The sequence below is a fragment of the Callorhinus ursinus genome, unplaced genomic scaffold (genome assembly GCF_003265705.2).
Source record: "Callorhinus ursinus isolate GAN/ISIS: 27379988/994484 unplaced genomic scaffold, GSC_fseal_2.0 scaffold2, whole genome shotgun sequence".
Taxonomy (NCBI): Eukaryota; Metazoa; Chordata; class Mammalia; order Carnivora; family Otariidae; genus Callorhinus; species Callorhinus ursinus.
Window position 1 is genome coordinate 107,867,696 of NW_027397064.1, and position 23,139 is coordinate 107,890,834.

Sequence of the window (23,139 nt, forward strand, 5' to 3'; positions counted from 1 at the left end):
AAGGACAAGGACAACCAGACAAGGACAACACTAAAGAAAATTACCAGCCAGTATCCCTCATGAACATAGATGCAGAAATCTTCAACAAAATATTACCAGCCAAAGTCAATAATACATTAAAAGGATCATATACAGTTATCAAGTGGGATTTATTACAGGGACGTAAGGATAGTTCAACATCTGCAAATCAATGTGATACACCACATTAGCAAAATGAAGGATCAAAATCATATGATCATCTCAAGAGATGCAAAAAAAGCATTTGACAAAATTCAACATCCATCTCATCAGAGTGGATATAGAGAAAATGTACTTCAACATAATAAAGGCCATATATGGCAAGCCCAGACCTGATGTCACTCAGTGATAAAAACCTGAGAGCTTTTCCTCTAAGATCAGGAAAAAGACAAGGATGTCCATTCTCCCCACTTCCATTCTGTATAATAGTGGAAGTCCTAGTCACAGAATTAAGTAAGAAAAAGAAATAAAAGGCATCCAATTTGGGAAAGGAAGAAGTAAAACTGTCACTATATGCAGGTGACCTGATATATATAGAAAACCCTAAAGATTCCACCAGAAAACTGTTAGAACTAATCAATGAATCTGTAAATTTGCAGAATACAAAATCAATATACAAAAATCTGTTGCATTTCTATGTACTTTAGTGAGCTATCAGAAAGAGAAATTAAGAGAACAACCCCATTTACGATTGTACCAAAAAGAATACTTCTTAGGAATAATATAACCAAGGAGGCAAAAGACCTGTACACTAAAAACTGTAAGACATTGATGAAAAAAAGCAAAGATACAAATAAGTAGAAGCTGTTCCATGCTTATGATTTAAAGAATTAATATTTTTTAAAAATGTCCATACTACCCAAAGCAATGTAGAGATTCAATGTTATTCTTATCAAAATTCAAATGATATTTTTCACAGAAATAGAAAAAACAATCCTAAAATTTGTATAGAACCACAGAAGACCTTGAATTGCCAAAGCAATCTTGAAAAAGAGAACAAAGCTGGAGATATCACACTTCCTGATTTCAAACTACATTACAAAGCTACAGTAATCAAAACAGTACATACATGGCATAAAAACAGATTAATGGAACAGAAAAGAGAGCCCAGAAATAAACCCATGCATACATGATCAGTTAATTTACAAGAAGGCCAGAATATAGAGTGGAAAAAGGACAATCTATTCAATAAATAGCATTGGGAAAACTGGAGAGCCACATGCACAAGAATGAAACTGGACCACTATTGTACACCATACACAAATATTAATTCACAATGGATTAAAGTCTTAAGTGTAAGACCAGAAACCATAAAACTCCTAGAAGAAAACATAGGCAGTAAAGTCCTTGACATGAGTCTCTGTGATAATATTTTTTGGGGATTTGACATGAAAAGTAAAAGTAGCAAAACCAAAAATAAACAAGTGAGACTACATAAAACTAAAAAGCATCTGCACAGCAAAGGACATCATCAACAAAATGAAAAGGGAACTACTGAATATGAGAAAGTATTTGCTAATCATATATCTGATAAGGGATTAATAAATATATAAAGAGCTTATACAACTCAACAGCAAAAAACCCAACCTGATTAAAAATAGGCAGAGGATCTGAATAGACATTTTCTCAAAGAAGACATACAGATGGCCAACAGGTATGTGAAAAGGTGCTCAACATCACTAATCATCAGAGAAATACAAATCAAAACCACAATGAGATAACACCTCATACCTGTTAGAATGACTAGTATCAAAAAGATAAGAACTAATAAGTATTGGCAAAGTTGTGGAGAAAAGGGAACCCTTGTGTACTGTTGGGTGGGAATGCAAATTGCTGTGGCCACTGTGGAAAACATCATGGAGGTCCTCAAAAATTAAAAATAGAAATACCATATGATCCAGTAATTCCACTTCTGGGTATTTATCTGAAGGAAAGAAAACACTAACTTGAAAAGATATCTGTACCTCCATGTTTTTTGCAGCATTATTTATAATAGCCAAGACCTAAAAGCAACCACATTGTCCCTCGATGGATAAATGGATAAAGATGTGATACACACACACACACACACTCTCTCTCTCTCTCTCTCTCTCTCTCACTCACTCACACAAAATGGAATATTATTCAGCTTTAAAAAGGAAATCTTGCCATTTGTGCAACAATGAATGGACCCTGAGGTTACTTTATGCTAAGTGACATGAGTCAGACAAAGAAAGACAAATACTATATTTTCTCACTTATATATGCAACCTAACTAACTAATTAACCAACCAACTAACCAACTAAATTCATAGATACAGATTGGTGGTGGCCAGAGGAGGAGATTTGGGGATGGGAAAAATGGATGAAGGGGGTCAAAAGGCACAAACTCTCAGCTATAAAATAAATAAGTCTTGAGGATGTAATGTGCAACATGGTGACTACAGTTAATAATACTGTATTGTATTTGTACTGTTAGAAAGTAGATCTTGAATGTTCTCCTCACAGAAAACAAAATTTATAACTATATATGGTGATGGATGTTAACTAGACTTATTGTGGTGATCATTTTAAAATATATACAAATAGTAAATCATTATTTTGTACACCTGAAACTAATATAATGTTAAATGCCAATTATATCTCAATAAAAAAATAAAATAGAAAGGAGAGGTAATTAGGAACTGTTTTGCTAGAACCTAATAAACTCAAAAACATAAATGAAATAGATACATTCTTTTTTTTTAATTTTTTTATTGTTATGTTAATCACCATATATTACATCATTAGTTTTTGGTGCAGTGTTCCATGATTCATTGTTTGTTCATAACACCCAGTGCTCCATGCAGAACGTGCCCTCCTCAATACCCATCACCAGGATAACCCATCCCCCTCCCCACCTCCCCTCTAGAACCCTCAGTTTGTTTTTCAGAGTCCATCATCTCTCATGGTTCTGCTCCCCCTCTGACATACTCCCCTTTTCTTCCTCTCCTGTTATCTTCTTCTTTTTCTTTTTTCTTAAAATATGTTGCGTTATTTGTTTCAGAAGTACAGATCTGTGATTCAACAGTCTTGCACAATTCACAGCGCTCACCGTAGCACATACCCTCCCCAATGTCTATCACCCAGCCACCCCATCCCTCCCACCCCCAACCACTCCAGTAACACTCAGTTTGTTTCCTGAGATTAAGAATTCCTCATATCAGTGAGGTCATGTGATACATGTCTTTCTCTGATTGACTTATTTCACTCAGCATAACACCCTCCAGTTCCATCCACGTCGTTGCAAATGGCAAGATCTCATTCCTTTTGATGGCTGCATAATATTCCATTGTGTATATATACCACCTCTTCTTTATCCATTCATCTGTCGATGGGCATCTTGACTCTTTCCACAGTTTGGCTATTGTGGACATTGCTGCTATAAACATTGGGGTACACGTACCCCTTCGGGTCCCTACATTTGTATCTTTGGGGTAAATACCCAATAGTGCAATTGCTGGATCGAACGGTAGCTCTAATTTCAACTGTTTGAGGAACCTCCATACTGTTTTCCAGAGGGGTTGCACCAGCTTGCATTCCCACCAACAGTGTAGAACGGTTCCCCTTTCTCCACATCCCCGCCAACATCTGTTGTTCCCTGACTTGTTAATTTTAGCCATTCTGACGGGTGTGAGGTGGTATCTCATTGAGGTTTTGATTTGGATTTCCCTGATGCCGAGTGATGTTGAGCACTTTTTCATGTGCCTGTTGGCCATTTGGATGTCTTCTTTGGAGAAATGTCTGTTCATGTCTTCTGCCCATTTCTTGATTGGATTATTTGTTCTTTGGGTGTTGAGTTGGATAAATTCTTTATAGATTTTGGATACTAGCCCTTTATCTGATCTGTCATTTGCAAATATTTTCTCCCATTCTGTCGGTTGTCTTTTGGTTTTGTGGACTGTTTCTTTTGCTGTGCAAAAGCTTTTTATCTTGATGAAATCCCAATAGTTCATTTTTGCCCTGGCTTCCCGTGCCTTTGGCGATGTTTCTAGGAAGAAGTTGCTGCGGCTAAGGTCGAAAAGGTTGCTACCTGTGTTCTCCTTTAGGATTTGGATGGACTCCTGTCTCACGTTTAGGTCTTTCAACCATTTGGAGTCTATTTTTGTGTGTGGTGTAAGGAAATGGTCCAGTTTCATTCTTCTGCATGTGGCTGTCCAATTTTCCCAACACCATTTGTTGAAGAGACTGTCTTTTTGCCATTGGACATTCTTTCCTGCTTTGTCAAAAATAAGTTGACCATAGAGTTGAGGGTCCATTTCTGGGCTCTCGATTCTGTTCCATTGATCTATGTGTCTGTTTTTGTGCCAGTACCATACTGTCTTGATGATGACAGCTTTGTAATAGAGCTGGAAGTCCGGAATTGTGATGCCGCCAGCTTTGCTTTTCTTTTTCAGTATTCCTCTGGCTATTCTGGGTCTCTTCTGGTTCCATACAAATTTTAAGATTATTTGTTCCATTTCTTTGAAAAAAGTGGATGGTATTTTGATGGGGATTGCATTGAATGTGTAGATTGCTCTAGGTAGCATTGACATCTTCACAATGTTGATTCTCCCAATCCATGAGCATGGAACGTTTTTCCATTTCTTTGTGTCTTCTTCAATTTCTTTCATGAGTATTTTATAGTTTTCTGAGTACAGATCCTTTGCCTCTTTGGTTAGATTTATTCCTAGGTATCTAATGGTTTTGGGTGCAATTGTAAATGGGATAGACTCCTTGATTTGTCTCTCTTCTGTCTTGTTGTTGGTGTATAGGAATGCCACTGATTTCTGTGCATTGATTTTATATCCTGCTACTTTACTGAATTCCTGTATGAGTTCTAGCAGTTTTGGGGTGGAGTCTTTTGGGTTTTCCACATACAGTATCATATCATCTGCAAAGAGTGAGAGTTTGACTTCCTCTTTGCCGATTTGGATGCCTTTGATTTCTTTTTGGTGTCTGATTGCTGTGGCTAGGACTTCTAATACTATGTTGAATAGCAGTGGTGAGAGTGGACATCCCTGCCGCGTTCCTGACCTTAGGGGAAAAGCTCTCAGTCTTTCCCCATTGAGAATGATATTCGCTGTAGGTTTTTCATAGATGGCTTTTATGATATTGAGGTATGTACCCTCTATCCCTATACTCTGAAGAGTTTTGATCAAGAAAGGATGTTGTACCTTGTCAAATGCTTTTTCTGCATCTATTGAGAGGATCATATGATTCTTGCTCTTTCTTTTGTTAATGTATTGTATCACGTTGATTGATTTGCGGATGTTGAACCAGCCTTGCAGCCCAGGAATAAATCCCACTTGGTCATGGTGAATAATTCTTTTAATGTACTGTTGGATCCTATTTGCTAGTATTTCGGTGAGAATTTTTGCATCCATGTTCATCAAGGATATTGGTCTGTAATTCTCTTTTTTGATGGGGTCTTTGTCTGGTTTTGGGATCAAGGTAATGCTGGCCTCATAAAATGAGTTTGGAAGTTTCCCTTCCATTTCTATTTTTTGGAACAGTTTCAGGAGAATAGGTATTAATTCTTCTTTAAATGTCTGATAGAATTCCCCTGGGAAGCCGTCTGGCCCTGGGCTTTTGTTTCTTGGGAGATTTTTGATGACTGTTTCAATTTCCTTAGTGGTTATAGGTCTGTTCAGGTTTTCTATTTCTTCCTGGTTCAATTTTGGTAGTTGATACATCTCTAGGAATGCACCCATTTCTTCCAGGTTATCTAATTTGTTGGCATAGAGTTGCTCATAATATGTTCTTATAATTGTTTGTATTTCTTTGGTGTTGGTTGTGATCTCTCCTCTTTCATTCATGATTTTGTTGATTTGGGTCATTTCTCTTTTCTTTTTGATAAGTCTGGCCAGGGGTTTATCAATCTTGTTAATTCTTTCAAAGAACCAGCTCCTAGTTTCGTTGATCTGTTCTACTGTTCTTTTGGTTTCTAGTTCATTGATTTCTGCTCTGATCTTTATGATTTCTCTTCTCCTGCTGGGTTTAGGCTTTATTTGCTGTTCTTTCTCCAGCTCCTTTAGGTGTAGGGTTAGGTTGTGTATTTGAGACCTTTCTTGTTTCTTGAGAAAGGCTTGTATTGCTATATACTTTCCTCTTAGGACTGCCTTTGCTGTATCCCAAAGATTTTGAACAGTTGTGTTTTCATTTTCATTGGTTTCCATGAATTTTTTTAATTCTTCTTTAATTTCTTGGTTGACCCATTCATTCTTTAGTAGGATGCTCTTTAGCCTCCATGTATTTGAGTTCTTTCCGACTTTCCTCTTGTGATTGAGTTCTAGTTTCAAAGCATTGTGGTCTGAAAATATGCAGGGAATGATCCCAATCTTTTGGTACCGGTTGAGACCTGATTTGTGACCTAGAATGTGATCAATTCTGGAGAATGTTCCATGGGCACTAGAGAAGAATGTGTATTCCGTTGCTTTGGGATGGAATGTTCTGAATATGTCTGTGAAGTCCATTTGGTCCAGGGTGTCATTTAAAGTCTTTATTTCCTTGTTGATTTTTTGCTTAGATGATCTGCCCATTTCAGTCAGGGGGGTGTTAAAGTCCCCCACTATTATTGTATTGTTGTCAATGTGTTTCTTTGCTTTTGTTCTTAATTGCCTTATATAATTGGCTGCTCCCATGTTCGGGGCATAGATATTTACAATTGTTAGATCTTCTTGTTGGATAGACCCTTTAAGTAGTTATAGTGTCCTTCCTCATCTCTTATTACAGTCTTTGTTTTAAAATCTAGTTTGTCTGATATAAGGATTGCCACCCCAGCTTTCTTTTGGTGTCCATTAGCATGGTAAATGGTTTTCCACCCCCTCACTTTCAATCTGGGGGTGTCTTTGGGTCTAAAATGAGTCTCTTGCAGACAGCATATTGATGGGTCTTGTTTTTTAATCCAATCTGATAGCCTGTGTCTTTTGATTGGGGCATTGAGCCCATTTACATTCAGGGTAACTATTGAAAGGTATGAATTTAGTGCCATTGTATTACCTGTAAGGTGACTGTTAACTGTCTGTTGTCTGTGTTCGTTTCTGCTCTTTGCTGCTTTTAGGTTCTCTCTTTGCTTAGAGGACCCCTCTCAATATTTCTTGGAGGGCTGGTTTCGTGTTTGCAAATTCCTTTAGTTTTTGTTTGTTCTGGAAGCTTTTTATCTCTCCTTCTATTTTCAATGATAGCCTAGCTGGATATAGTATTCTTGGCTGCATATTTTTCTCGTTTAGTGCTCTGAAGATATCTTGCCAGTCCTTTCTGGCCTGCCAGGTCTCTGTGGATAGGTCTGTTGCCAATCTAATGTTTCTACCATTGTAGGTTACATATCTCTTCTCCCAAGCTGCTTGCAGGATTTTCTCTTTGTCTCTGAGACTCGTAAGTTTTACTATTAGATGTCGGGGTGTTGACCTATTTTTATTGATTTTGAGAGGGGTTCTCTGTGCCTCCTGGATTTTAATGCCTGTTTCCTTCCTCAAATTAGGGAAGTTCTCTGCTATAATTTGCTCCAATATACCTTCTGCCCCTCTCTCTCTCTCTTCTTCTTCTGGGATCCCAATTATTCTAATGTTGTTTTGTCTTATCGTATCACTTATCTCTCGAATTCTGCCCTCGTGATCCTGTAATTGTTTCTCTCTCTTTTTCTCAGCCTCTTTATTTTCCATCATTTGGTCTTCTATATCGCTGATTCTCTCTTCTGCCTCATTTATCCTAGCAGTTAGTGCCCCCATTTTGGATTGCACCTCATCAATAGCCTTTTTGATTTCGATTTGGTTATATTTTAGTTCTTTTATTTCTCCAGAAAGGGTTTCTCTAATAACTTCCACGCTTTTTTCAAGCCCAGCTAGTATCTTTAAAGTCATGATTCTGAACTCTAGGTCCGACATCGTACTAATGTCCGTATTGAGTAGGTCCCTGGCTGACGGTACTACCTCTTGTTCTTTTTGCTGAGGTGATTTCTTTCGTCTTGTCATTTTGTCCAGAGGAGAATAGATGAATGAGAGAACGAAATGCTAACAGGTTTACAACGTCCCCAGCAAATATACTGTATACAAATCAGAAAAGACCTGAAACCAGGGGAAAAGAAAGGGAAAGAAAGAAAAAAGAAAGAGAAAAAAGAAAAAAAAAGATAAAACAAAAACAAAACAATACAAAAAAAGCAGAATATGATCAAATATGATCAGGCTAGTGCATAGATCAGTGCCACACACTAGATTTTGGGCGTATTTTGGTCTGTTAGAAAAAAGTGCCTCCTAAAATTTTAAAGGAAGAAAGACATATATGTACAAAATAAGGGTTGATACAATGAAGGGATGGAAGATGACTGTAAAGATGAAAATTATAAAAGATTTTATAAAAGGACTTGGTAAGATAAGTTGTTTGAAAAAAGAAAGAAGATTTAAGAAAAAAAAAAAGGAAAAAGGGAGAGAATGTGATCAGGCAGGAGACTAGAACAAAGCCATACACTAGTGATTTAGGGTATATTTTGATCTGTTAGAAGAAACTGTACCCCAAAATTTTAAAGAGAGAACAACTTATATATATATGCCAAAAATAAGGGTAACTACTATGAAGGGATAAAATATGACTCTAAAAATGAAAAATAAAAAATGTTTTTTTTTTTTTTAAAAAAGAGATTGATAAGATGTTGGTTGAAAAAGGGAAAAAGAAAAATAAAAAAAAACAGTCAACAAAAATTAACTTTGATGAAATAATGGATCATGGTAAAAAAAAAAAAAAAAAAAGCCATGAATCTATGTGCAGTATTCCCCTAGCGCTGGAGTTCTCCCATTCTCCTTGATCGATCAACTTGGTCTTGGCTTGCTGGCTGTTTGTGCTGATCTTCTGGGGGAGGGGCCTGTTGCTGTGGTTTCCAAATGTCTTTGCCGGAGGCGGAATTGCCCCGCCCTTGTCGGTCCGGGCTAAGGAAGCTGCTCGGGTTTGTTCTCAGGAGTTTTTGTTCCCTGCAAGCTCTCGGTACAGCTTTGGAGGACCAGGGCAGAAATGGTGGCCTCCCAATCTCCACCCGGAGGAGCTGAGAACTCGGGGCCCCGCTCCTCAGTGTGTCCCCAGAGAAAAGCAGTCACTCCCGTGTCCCCGGTCTCCGGCCCCACTCCATGCTCACCCGGCCTGTGATCGAGCGTTGCTATCTCTGGCACCCGACCCCGCACAGAGTCTCCAAACCCAGCAGATCCCTGCAGTGCGTTCCCGCACCGCTCCTCCCCGGGAAGGAAGGGGAGTCTCCCCGGATCTGCTGCTTGTTGGGTCCCTGCTGGGGGAGCCGTGCCCCGACTGGGCCGCAGATCACAGTTTATGGCAACCCCGAGCTGAGAGCCCGCGACTCTGCTCCGTCTCTGCAGCCGGCTTCCCCGCTCTGATACCTGGGAGCTCTGGCGCACTCAGGCACCCCCGGTCTCTCCATGACCCCAAGGGTCCTGAGACCACACTGTCCCGGGAGGATTCCATCCCCCGCTTAGCCACTGCAGCGACGTCCCTCCGCCGAGCCAACTTCTAAAAGGTCCGATTTTGTGCTCCGCGGCTCTATCACTTGCCAGAAGCGGCCGGCGGAGGCCCCTCCCCCGCCGTCTATCCTCCCGAATATCGCCTCGGATTCACTTCTCCGCACGCCCTACCTTCCAGTAAGTGGTCGCTTCTCTGTTCAGAGAGTTGTTGCTACTCTCCTGTTCGATCTCCTGTTGAGTTCGTAGGTGTTCAGAATGGTTTGATCCCTATTCAGCTGAATTCCTGAGACCAGACGAAATCTAGGTCTCCTACTCCTCCGCCATCTTGCTCCGCCCCCCGAAATAGATACATTCTTGAAAACACAAGAAGAAAATTGACGTGGTGCTGAAAGCCATCCCTTCTTCCCTTCCAAACCTCAGACACATGTTGTTTTGTGTCTGTGAATTCTACCAAACTTTTAAAGAACAGGCAGTTCCCATCTTAAACAAATTCATACTTCAAAATGAACAATAACAAAAAAACCAGCAGCAGCTGCCCAGATCATTTTATATGTAGTGCCATAGATATCTCCCAGTTGGTGCCTAAGGCTTGCTGCCTGACCATGAACTTTCATATCCCATCTAAGAACTTGGGTTTATATCCCCTATATCCCTAGCAGTTGTTAGGATAAAACAAAATAAAAATCTGCAGGGTGCCTGGAGGTATCAGTGACTCTTCCTTCCCCCTCTGTCCTTACTCTATGCAAAGTCTAGGACTGAGGGTCACAGTAACTAAAACTTCTTCAGAGATGGAAGAGATCTGCACAGACTGAGTCATCTATGAAAGTGGGAGTGCAGTTCTCCAGTGGAAGCCAGCCATGTGCAGAGAATCCTGCTCTGGGGTTGCTGAGCTGAAGGGTTGGGGCTTCTGCTTCCTGAGGGGTCCTCCACCCAGCTTAACCAGGAGGCAGAGCAGGGGTGGAAGGACAGATAGGAAACTGCTAGCTAAACTGAGGCCAAGAGGACCAGGAAGAGATGGGGGGAGGTGGCAGGATGGTGGGGCTGGTGAGCTGGTGGGCACAGGTTCAGGAATAGGTGGACCAAGTCCCAAGGGAGGCCAGGAGCGGCTGAGCAAGGACATGGGCCCCAGGGAAGAGATGGCTGGTCGACCCCAGCTGTCTTAGGGGAGGCTGCAGGCTGAGGGCAGGGATGTGAGTAGTTGTATTGATCACCCTCACTTAGTTAACCTTGTGATGACAATTTTCTCACAGCAACAGGGGGGGGGAGCGGGGAGGGTAACTGCTGACTCTCCTCATATTGATGAGGAGGAAAGAGGCTCAGAGGGACTCCCTAAATTGTCCCTAATGGGGGAGGTCAGGTGGAATCTATGGTAGGCCTCAAAATCCCTGTTCTGTCCCCTGTGACATGGAGCCAACTTGCAGGTGGAAGTCATGTACAGTTGGGCAATGGCAGGACCTGGGCTCTGTCAGTGTTTGGAATAGGTCAATCATTAGCCAATTTCAGCCTTGCCCCTTGGCAGGCTCCACTGGTAGGTGCTGGGCTAGGCCTGGTCCTGGCTGTAGCTCTTCTGGGGACTCCATGGGGCTTGGCCAGGAATGGATATGGAAGGGCAGGCAGGTGACAGTGCCTACCCTCTCTGTTCAGGGTATTTCCCCATGGTAGGTGGTTCCTCATCTGTTCCCACCCAGAGGGCTGCAGTCCTGTCTCAGGGGACAAACAAGCAGATGGTTAGGTTACTGAAACAGTTGAAAAAGTGAGTTTTAAAAGGATCTGTCAAGAATGAAAAAAAGGCATTGAAAGTAGTCATCATGGGGACATTTGCCTGGCTTGGTCGGTAGAACATGTGACTCTTGAGCTTGGGGTTGTAAATTTGAGCCCCACGTTGGATGAAGAGATTATTTAAAAATAAAAATCTTAAGAAAAAAGAATGTAGGGCGCCTGGGTGGCTCAGTCGTTAAGCGTCTGCCTTCGGCTCAGATCATGATCCCAGAGTCCTGGGATCGAGTCCCACATCAGGCTCCCTGCTCAGCGGGAAGCCTGCTTCTCCCTCTCCCACTCCCCCTGCTTGTGTTCCTGCTCTCGCTGTGTCTCTCTGTCAAATAAATAAATAAAATCTTTAAAAAAAAGAGAGAGGAAAAAGAATGTAGTCATCATGGGAAAGTCAGAATTGTAATGGAATTTATTGCACTTATTTTGTGGTTTAGTATTATTTTTATCTTAAATTATATATGGGGGGAGTAGGAACACACCATAATCTTTCTAGTTCCCAGAAATTCTCAAGTCATTCTCTGTTCTGGACCTATGCTAAGAAAGAGGGATTTTTCTAGGCCCTTTATATGCACTATTTGATTTAATCTTCTAAGTGATCTTAAGAGATGCAGGCTGTTGCTCTTCCACTTTACCCAGATGAGGAAACTGAAGCTCAGAGAGGTTAAATACTTTCCAAATGCACATGGTAAGTATGAAGAGAATGAAGACCTGTCCCCAAATTTGTCTGACTCCAGGTGAGGATTCTTACTTAGTGTCAGTCCTGGAGATACCTCAGCAGAGCAAGGAATTAACAGGACAGATGAGGGCATCCCTAGGTTCTGGCAGAGGCTGGAGCTGAATGGGGCTGGCTATGGCAACACAGGGTCCTAAAGGCTGACACATCACTGTTGTGTGGTCTCCACAGAGTCCTGCTTTTTTTTATAAAGTGAGATGTAGGACAGAGGGATAGCAGCTTTCCCAAGACAAGGTATGTGTGCTACAGCTGGGTTGCAGTAACTGTATAGTAACAAGTCTAACTTGGCTCTAGAGAATCTACATTGTTTGGGGGTAGTTACTTCAGCCCACTGGGCCACAGTACTCATCAGTTGTCCCTCATTCGGAAGGCAAGCAAACCCAGATCACACAGAAAGGTGATGGGAGAGCTAAGCCTGAAGCCCAGGTCCCCTGGATTCTAGCCTATGTCCTTTCCCCTCCCACCACTCTGTGCTATGAGCACAAGGGCCAATGTGGGCACTGAGTTCCCACAGAACCCCTCATCAGGCAGGAGAGCACTGCACATGTTTAAAAAAATCATACATGTGGTTAAACAATCATATGGTGCAGAGGACTTCATATGGGTAGTCACAGTCTACCATCTCATCTCTCCTCATTTCTTTCTCTCTACGCTGATTTGAGGAATTTCTATTGATCTGTCTTCAAGTTCACTAATTCTGTCTTCTGTGTCCAATCTCTGTGAAAGTTGTGCAATGAGTTATTAATTTCAGATATCAAAGTTTTCAGTTCTAGAATGTCCATATGATTTTTCTTTACATATTCCATTTCTCTGTAGAAAATCTCCACCTTTCCACCCATTTGGCCCACTGTTTTCTCTATCTTCTTTAATATATTGCGGGTCTATTTGTGGGTCTACATATATTGTCTCCTTTCTTCTTGATTATTGGTTACATTTTTTGCTTTTTTGCCTGTCTCATAATTTTTATAGAATGATGATAATTATTTAAAAAGGAATCATAGCAGCTGAAGATTGTATTTTTTCCTATCAGAAAATGTTTCTCCTTTCTGGTTCAATCAAGAACTAAGCTGGTATCAGCTGATCTTTCAGCAGACATTGCAGGCCAGAAAGGAGTGGCATGATACATTCAAAGTGCTGACAGAAAAAACAAAAAATTACAACCAAGAATACTCTATCTAGCAAGGTTATTATTCAGAATAGAAGGAGAGATAAACAGGGTAGAGGCCAAAAAAAAAAAAAAAAAAAAAAGGAGATAAAGTGTTTCCCTGACAAGCAAAAGTTAAAGTTCATCAACACTAAACCAGCCTTACAAGAAGAAATGTTAAAGGCAATTCTTTACATGGAAAGAGAAGGCCATGAGTAGAAGTAAAAAAAATATGAAAGGAAAAAATTCATAGGTAAAAGCAAACATACAGTAAGGTGGTAGGTTAATCATTTATAAAGCCAGTATAGAGGTTAAAACACAAAAGTAGTAAAATCAATTATATCTACAAAAATTAGTCATGGGATACACAAAATAAAAAGATGAAAAACATGACACCATATATATAAAATGTCGATGGGGGAGTAAAATTTTAGTTATTTTAGAGTTTGCTTAAACCACTTGGACCATCAACTTAATATAGACTGTTACACAAATATAATGTTCTATTGATAACCACAAATTAAAACAAAATTACACAAAAAATAAAAAGAAAGGAATCCAAGCATAACACTAAAGAAAGCCATCAAGCGACAAGGGAAGAAAGCAACAGAAGAAGAAACAGAGAACTACAAACACAGCCAGAAAACAATTAACAAAATGGTGATAATTACTTTAATTATAAATGGACTAAATAAGTGCTCAAGTCAAAAGTCAAAGGGTCACTAAATGGCTAGAAACAAAAACAAAAGCAAAAGTCATCTATATGTTGCCTGCAAGAGACTCACTTCAGACCTAGACAACACAGATTGAAAATGAAGGAATAGAAAAATATATACCATACAAATAAAAAAGGCTGGGATAGCAATACTTATATCAGACAAAACAGACTTTAAAATAAAGACTATGGCAAGAGACAAAGAAGGGCACTACATAATGATTAAAGGGTCAATCCAACAAGAGAATATAACAATTGTAAATATCTGTACATCCAAAGTAAGAGCACCTAATACATAAAGCAAATGTTAGCAGACATAAAGGAAGAAATCAACAGTAATACAACAATAGTAGGGGATTTTAACATCCCACTTACATCAATGGATAGACCATTCAGACAGAAAATCAACAAGGAAAGAGTGTTTTTTGTTGTTGTTGTTTTTTTTTGGAAACAGTGGTTTTGAATAACACATTACACTAGATAGACTTGACAGATATATACAGAACATTCCACCCAAAACAAATAGAATACACGTTCTTTTCATGTACATATGGAGCATTCCCCAGGATTGATCACATTAGGCCACAAAACAAGTCTCAATACATTTAAGAAGACTGAAATCGTATCAAACATCTTTTCCAACCACAACTGTATGAATCTAGAAATCAGTTACCAAAAAAATCTGGAAAGAACCCAAAAACATGGAGGCTAAACAACATGCTACTAAATGATGAATGTGTCAACTAAGAAATCAAAGAGGAAATCAACAAATACAGGGAGACAAATGAAAATAAAAACACAAGCGTCCAATGTCTTGGACTAGCAAAAGCAGTTCTAAGAGGGAAGTTTATAGCATTACAGCACTAACTCAAGAAACAAGAAAAATCTCAAATAAACACCTAAAGGAGTTGGGAAAGGAGAACAAACAAAGCTAGCAGAAGGAAGGGAACAATAAAGATCAGAGCAGAAATAATGAAATAAAAATTAAAAACACAATAAAAAAGAACAATGAAACCAAGAGCTGGTTCTTTGAAAAGATAAACAAAATTGATCCACTTTTAGCAAGATTTATCAAGAAAAAGAGAGAACTCAAAATCAGAAATGAAGGAGGAGAAATAGCAGACACCACAGAATCACAAGATTATAAGAGAATATTATGAAAAACCATATGCCAAAAATTGGACAACCTAGAAAAAAGGATAAATTCCTAGAAACACACCATCTTCCAAAACTGAATCAGGAAGAAATAGAAAATTTGAACAGATTAATTACTAGTAATCAAATTGAATCAGTAATTAAAAAAAAAGAAACTCCCAAAAAACAAAAGTCCAGGATCAGAAGTCTTCACTGATGTATTCTACCAACTTTTAGAGTTAATACTTATTCTTCTTAAACTATTGCAAAAAAAAATAGCAGAGGAAGGAAAATGTCCAAATTTATTCTATGAGACCGGCCTTACCCTAATACCAAAACCAGACAAAGACATGACAAAAAAAGAAAACTACAGGCCAATATCTCTGATGAACATAGATGCAAAAATCCTCAACAAAATATTAACAAACCAAATTTAAGAATACATTTAAAAAGTCATCCACCACAATCAAATGGGATTTATTCCAGGTTGCAAGAGTGGTTCAATATTCATAAATCAATCAATGTGATGATCACATTAACAAAGAGAAAGGATAAAAACTGTATGATCATCTCAATAAATTCAGAAGAAACATTTGACAAAATACAACATATATTCATGAAAAGAACTCTCAACAAAGTGAGTTTAGAGGGAACATACCTCAACATAGTAATGGCCATATAGGAAAAACCCATAGTAACAACATAATTAATGGTGAATAACTGAAACCTTATCATCTATGATAAGGAACAAGACAAGGATGTCCATACTCAACACTTTTATTCAACATAGTATTGGCAGTCTTGGCTTCAGCAATCAGACTAATTAATAACAATAATAATAAATAAAGGCATCCATCCACATTGGTAAAGAAGGAGTAAAACTGTCACTATTTGCAGATGACATGATACTATACATAGAAAACCCTAAAGATTCCACCAAAAATCTATTATAACTGATAAATGAATTCAGTAAAGTTACAGGACACAGAATTAATATACAGAAATCTGTTCCATTTCTATATACCAATAATGAGGTAGCAGAAATTAAGAAAACAATCTCATTTAAAATTACACCACTCTCTCCTCCACCATCCAAGATGCCAAAAGGAAAGAAGGCTAAGGGGCAGAAGGTGGTCCCGGCCCCTGCTTTTCTGAAGAAGCAGGAGGCTAAGAAGGTTCTCAGGCCCCTGTTTGAGAAAAGACCCAAGAATTTTGGCATTGGACAAGACATCCAGCCCAAAAGTTACCTCACCTTCATTGTCAAATGTCCCTGCTACATCTGGCTGCAGTGGCAAAGGGTTATTTTCTATAAATGTCTAAAAGTGCATCCTTCGAGGGGCGCCTGGGTGGCTCAGTCGTTGGGCATCTGCCTTCAGCTCGGGTCATGATCCCGGGGTCCTGGGATCAAGCCCGGCATTGGTCTCCCTGCTCTGCAGGAAGCCTGCTTCTCCCTCTCCCACTCCCCCTGCTTGTGTTCCCTCTCTCGCTGTGTCTCTCTCAAATAAATAAAATCTTAAAAAAAAAGAATAAAAAAAATAAAAGTGCCTCCTTCGATTAACCAGTTCACCCAGGTCTTAGACTGCTAAACAGCTACTCAACTGCTTAAGCTTGCCCACAAATACAGACCAGAGACAAAGCAAGAGAGGAAGCAGAGATTGTTGGCCCAGACTGAGAAGAAAGCTGCTGGCAAAAGGGATGTCCTCACTAAGAGGCCACCTGTCCTTCAAGCTAGGGTTAATACTGTCTCCACCTTCGTGGAAAACAAGAAGGTTCAGCTGGGAGTGATTGCACATGATGTGGAACCCATTGAGCTGGTTGTCTTCCTGCCTGCCCTGTGTCATAAGATGAGGGTTTCTTACCGCATTATCAAGGGGAAGGCCAGGCTGGGTTTCTGGTCCACAAGAAGACCTTCAGCACTGTTGCCTTCACAAAGATCAACTTGGAAGATAAAAGAGCTCCGGCTAAGCTGGTGGAAGTTATTAAGACCAATTACAATGACAGATATGGTGAGATCCACTGCCACTGGGGAAGCAATGTCTTAGGTCCAAAGTTAGTAGCTCACCCAAGTTGGAAAAAGCAAAGGCTAAAGAACTGGCCACCAAACTGGACTGAGTGGATACTGTTGAATTTTCTGTATTTACCCCAAAGACACAGATGTAGTGAAAAGAAGGGCCATATGCACCCCAATGTTCATAGCATCAATGTCCGCAACAGCCAAATTGTGGAAAGAGCTGAGATGCCCTTCAACAGATGAATGGATAAAGATGTGGTCCATATACACAATGGAATATTACTCAGCCATCAGAAAGGATGAATACCCAACTTTTACAATAACATGGGTGGGACTGGAGGAGATTATGCTAAGTGAAATAAGTCAAGCAGAGAAAGTCAATTATCATATGGTTTCACTTATTTGTGGAACATAGGGCATAGTACAGGGGACATTAGGAGAAGGAAGGGAAAAAATGAAAGGGGGGTATTGGGAGGGGGAGATGAACCATGAGAGACTATGGACTCTGAGAAACAAACTGAGGGTTTTAGCCGGGAGGTGGGGTGGGGGGATGGGTTAGCCTGATGATGGGTATTAAGGAGGGTACGTACTGCATGGAGCACTGTTGTTGTATGAAGACAATGAATCGTGGATCACTGCATGAAAAACTGGTGATGTATTGTATGGTGACTAACATAACATAATAAAATAAAATTTAAAAAATAATTTTCTGTACATAAAAGTAATGAAAATTCTCTTTAAAAGGGTAATAAATAAAATTACTCCAAAAAAATACTTAAGAATAAATTAAACCAAAGAGGTGAAAGACCTATACTCTGAAAACTATAAGACACTGATGAAAGAAATTGAAGATGACCAGAACAAACAGAAAGGTATGCCACGGCCATGGATTAGAAGAATTAATATAATTAAAATATCCATACTACCCAAAGCAATATACAGATTCAATGCAATCCTTATCAATACAAACAGCATCTTTAACAGAACTGCAGCAAATAATTATAAAATTTGTATAGAGATTATTATGCTAAATAAAATAAGTCAGTCAGAGAAAGACAGATACCATATGATTTCACTCATATGTGGAATTTAAGAAACAAAACAAATGGGAGGGGGAAAAAGAGAGAGAGACAAACAAAGAAGCAGACTTAACTAGAGAGAACAAACTGATGGTTACCAGAGGGGAGGTGGGTGTTGGATGGGTTAAATAGGTGATGGGGATTAAAGAATGCATTTGTTGTGGTAAGCACTGGGTGTTGTATGAAAATGTTGAATCACTATATTGTACACCTGAAATTAATATTACTCTGATGTGAACTAACTGGAATTTAAGTAAAAACTTTTCTTTTCAGTAGGCTACATGCCCAGCACAGAGCCCAATGTGGGGCTTGAACTCACAACCCTGAGATCAAGACCTAAACTGAGATTGAGTCCAATGCTTAACACACTGGGCCACCCAGGTGCCCCTTAAGTAAAAACTTTTTAAAAATATTTTAAAAATTAAAAAATTGTATGGAACCACAAAAGACCTTGAATAGCTAAAGCAATCTTGAGAAAGAAGAACAATGCTGGAGGTATCACAATCTCAGATTTCATGATATACTACAAAGCTATAGTAGTCAAACAGTATGATACTAACACAAAAACAGACACATAGATCAATAGTACAGGAGAGTGCCAAAATGGATCCACATCTATATGATCAATTAATCTACAGCAAGGGAGGCAAGAATACTGTGTAATAGGGAAAAGACAGTCTTTTCAATAAATGGTGTTGGAGAAACTAGACAATTACCTGCAAAAGAATGAACCTGAGGCACCTGGGGAACTCAGTTAGTTAAGTGGCTGACGTTTGATCTCAGCTCAGGTCTTGGTCTCAGGGTTTTGAGTTCAAGGCCCACATTGGGTTCCACCCTGGGCATGGAGCCTATTTAAAAAAATTTTTTTTAATTAAAAAAAAAAAAGAATGACCTGGACCACTATCTTACACCATGCACAAAAATTTAATCAATGGATTAAAGACTTCAATGTAAGACCTGAAACCATAAAACTCCTAGAAGAAAACATAGGTAATAAACACCTTGGCATTGGTCTTAGTGATGTTTTTTGGATCTTACTGCAAAGGCAAAGGAAACAAAAGCAAAACTAAACAAATGAAACTACACTGAACTAAGAAGCTTCTGCACAGTGAAGGAAATTATCAACAAAACGAAGAAGCAACCTACTGAATGGGAGAAGATATTTGCAAATCATACATTCGATAAGTGGTTAATATCAAAATATACAAAGAACTTATATAACTCAATGCCAAATAAACAATCTGATTTAAAAAAAATGGGTAGAGAATTTGAATAGAAATTTTTCAAAAGAAGACATACAGATATCCAACAGACATATGAAAAGGTGTTCAACATCACTAATCATCAGGGAAATACAATAAAAACCACAATGGGATGTATCACACCTGTCAGAATGGCTATCATCAAAAAGACAAGAAATAGCAAGTGTTGGTGAGAATGTGGAGAAAAGGGAACCCTGGTTTACTGTTGGTGGGAATGTAAATAGGTGCAGCCACTATGGGAAACAGTATAAGGTTCCTCAAATTAAAACAGAATTACTATATGATCTAGGAATTCCACTACTGGGTATCTATCTGAAGAAAATGAAAACACTAATATAAAAAAGATATATTCACCCTTATGTTCACTGCAGCATTATTTACAATGGCCAAGATATGGAAACAACTTAAGTATCCATGAATGAAGATGATGTGGCATATACACACAATAGAATACCACTCAGCCATAAAAAAGAATGAAATCTTACTATGTACAACAACACAGAGGGACCTAGTCGGTATTATTCTAAGTGAAATAAGTCAGAGAAAGACAAATACTGCATGATTTCACTTATAGGTGGGTTCTACAAAACGAACAAACAAACAAACAAAATAAAACCCAGACTCATAAATATAGAGAACAGATCAGTGACTGCCAGGGGGAAAGGGGATTCGTAGAAGGGTGCAATGGATGAAGGGGATCAAGAAGTACAAACTTCCAGTTATAAAATGAATAAGTCATGGGGATATAATGTACAGCATGGGGAATATAGTCAATAATATTGTTTTAACTGTGTGGTGACAGATAGTAACACTCTTACTTTGGAGATAATTTTGTAATGTATGCAAATGTCAAATCACTGTGTTCTATACCTCAACATAATATTATATATCCATCATATTTCAATAATAAAAAAATAACTATGCTGGATGAAGCATAACCTCAGTTGTAGTTAGAATCAGACCCCATCTTGTTTCAAATGATGGTAAGACACTCTCAGCTTTGGACTGAAAGTTGTTCTTCCTCTTGGCAGTTTTAAACTCCACTCTTCTGTTTCCTACCCCAGGCTGCTTCCAAACTTGTCAAATATTTTATGAAAGAGACTGGCATTTTGCTTGAGCTAAGCCCTTTTTCTGGATAGGACTTTGTCTCCCAGATACCAAAGACTAAGGGAGATTAGGTTCTACCATTTAAAAACACTCCAGTGTCCTGTGAAGCCTCCAGATGCAGCAAATCAGCAAATTAATTGAAGGGGGGTATAAAATGGCTGCCACATTTAAAAATTTTAATAGGAGAGAGGGAAGATGGTGGTGGAGTAGGAGGACCCAAGACACCTCATCCCATGAACACAGCTAGATAACTATCAAATCATCCTAAATACCCCATAAATCAACCTGAAGACTGGCAAAACAAACTCCACAACTAAAGGGAGAGAAGAGGGGTGCCTCGGTGGTTCAGTCAATTAAGTGTCTGCCTTCAGCTCAGGTCATGATCCCAGGGTCCTGGGATTGAGCCCCACATTGGGCTCCCTGCTCAGTGGGGAGTCTGCTTCTCCCTCTCCCTTGGCCCCTCCCCCCACACATGATCTCTCTCACTCTCTCTTAAATAAATAAATAAATAAAATCTTTATAAACAAACAAATAAATGGAGAGAAGAGGTCGCATTGAAGAAGGTAGGAAGTGCAGGGACATGGTTTGGGAGAGAAACAGACTGTGGTTATGGAGAAGAGCAAGAGAGAGACTAACACACAGGAGAGCACACAGACAAAATGAATCCCCATAGAAATTGACTTGGAATGTGAGTGGGCCCAAATGTCATGAGTTTAGCAACGTAGGCCTTAAACCTGGAGTTTTAAGGTCAGTGGGCGTGGCGCCTGGAAAGAGCCCAGAGGCACTGAGGCTGCTCTTGGAGAAGGCAGGGCAAAAGGCCTGTAGACATAAAATGTGGAAACAGGAATCTGAACAGCACCTGGGACACACAGTGGGGAGGTTATTTGCTCATTTTGGACTATGTCCCAGAGATGCAGTGTTCATGAAGAGACTCTTCTGGGAACAAAGGAATTGGTAGGTGCCATTTCCCACCCCCAACCCTCAGCATAAACACAGGGCCACCTGTGGGAACCAGCACAGCACTGACACTCGCTACCTAACTTGCTTATACCAAGCCCTGACACCCCCCCACACACTCTGGTGGAACAACCCTTCCTAGTCATGCTTGCCTCAGTCCCAGCGCCATGGGCCGCCTCCTCCAGAAGACTGGTCCAAACCCCTGCTCACACCACACATCCAGATTTCGGAGTTTTGTGGAGCCTTGGTCCTTGTGGTGGTGGTGACACGTCTCATTTCACAAGTAGACTGGAGCACACCTAGTTAAAAGTCACCACATTCAGGCCAGGGACAAAAAACTGCCCACAACAGGCAAAGAGAGCCTTTGCTGACAACTGGCCTGAAGGATAAAGCAGCCAGGACAAAACAGCGGAGTGCATGCAGCACACATTGGAGACACTCCTGGAAGCATCAGGCCTGGGGAACAGGGAACACTACATGTCAGAGGCACTACAGGACCTCTTCTCCATAAGGCCATTACCCTCAAGAACAGAAGATATAGCTGACTGTTCTAACACAGAGAAACAGGCACAGAGACTTAAATAAAATGAGAAGACAGAGAAATTTATCCCAAATGCAAGAAGAGGACAAGGCCGCAGTCAGAGACTGGAGTGAAACAGATAGAAGTAACATACCTGATTGAGTGTTTAAAGCAATGATCATAAGAGAAATCCACTAGGCTTGAGAAGAGTGGAAGACATCAGTGAGGCCCTTAACACAGAGATAAAAAAGAACCAATCAGAGGTGAAGAGTGCAACAAATGAGATTAGAAACACATTTGATGGAATAAAAAGCAGGCTGGAAGAAGCAGAAGAGTGAATTAATGACCTAGAAGACAGAGTAATGGAAAGTAATCAAGCTGAGCAAAAAAGAGAAAAAAAATTATGCAAATATAAGAATAGACTCCATCAAATGTAATAATATTCACATTATGGGAGTCCCAGAAAACAAGAGAGAGAAAGGGGGGCAGAAAATTTATTTCAAGAAATAAAAGCTGAAAACTTACCTAATCTGGGGAAGGAAACAGATATCCTAGATCCAGGAGGCAAAGGGAACCCCCCAGGAAATCAACAAAAGCAGATCTATGCCAAGACATATTGTAATTAAATGGGCAAAATATAGTGATAAATATTTTTAAAGTAAATTTTTAAAAAGTAACATACAAGGGAAACCCTCTAAAGCTATTGTGGGATTTTTTTCAGCAGAAACTTTCCAAGCCAGAAGAGAGTGGCATGATATATTCAAAGTGCTGAATGGGAAAAATCTACAGCCAAGAATACTCTATCCAGCAAGTTTATCATTCAGAATAGAAGGAGAGATAAAGAGTTTACCAGAAAAACAAAAACTAAAGGAGTTCACGACCACTCAACTAGCTCTGCAAGAAATATTAAAGGGTTCTCTGAATGGAAAGGAAAGAGCAAAAGTGACAGTATGAAGGTAGGAAACACAAAAGCAGTTAAAATGAATATTTCTGTAAAAAAATCAGTCAAGGAACTCACAAAATAAAAGGATGTAAAACATGACACCATATACCTAAAACTTAGGGAGGAGTAAAGAATGGGTTCAAATTTAAATGACTATAAACTGAATTTAGACTCCTATTTGCAGAAGAAGTTATGTAAAAACCTAATGGTAACAATCAAAAACCACTAATAAATATGCAAATAATGAAGAGAAAGAAATCCAAATATATCACTAAAGGAAACGAGTAA

At 39.5% G+C, this 23,139-nt stretch overlaps 1 pseudogene; it reads left to right on the forward strand.

Moving 5' to 3' along the window:
• Positions 1-16,069: 16,069 nt before the first annotated feature.
• LOC112811404 (large ribosomal subunit protein eL8 pseudogene) lies at positions 16,070-17,084 on the forward strand (annotated as a pseudogene).
• The last annotated feature ends 6,055 nt before the right edge of the window (positions 17,085-23,139 follow it).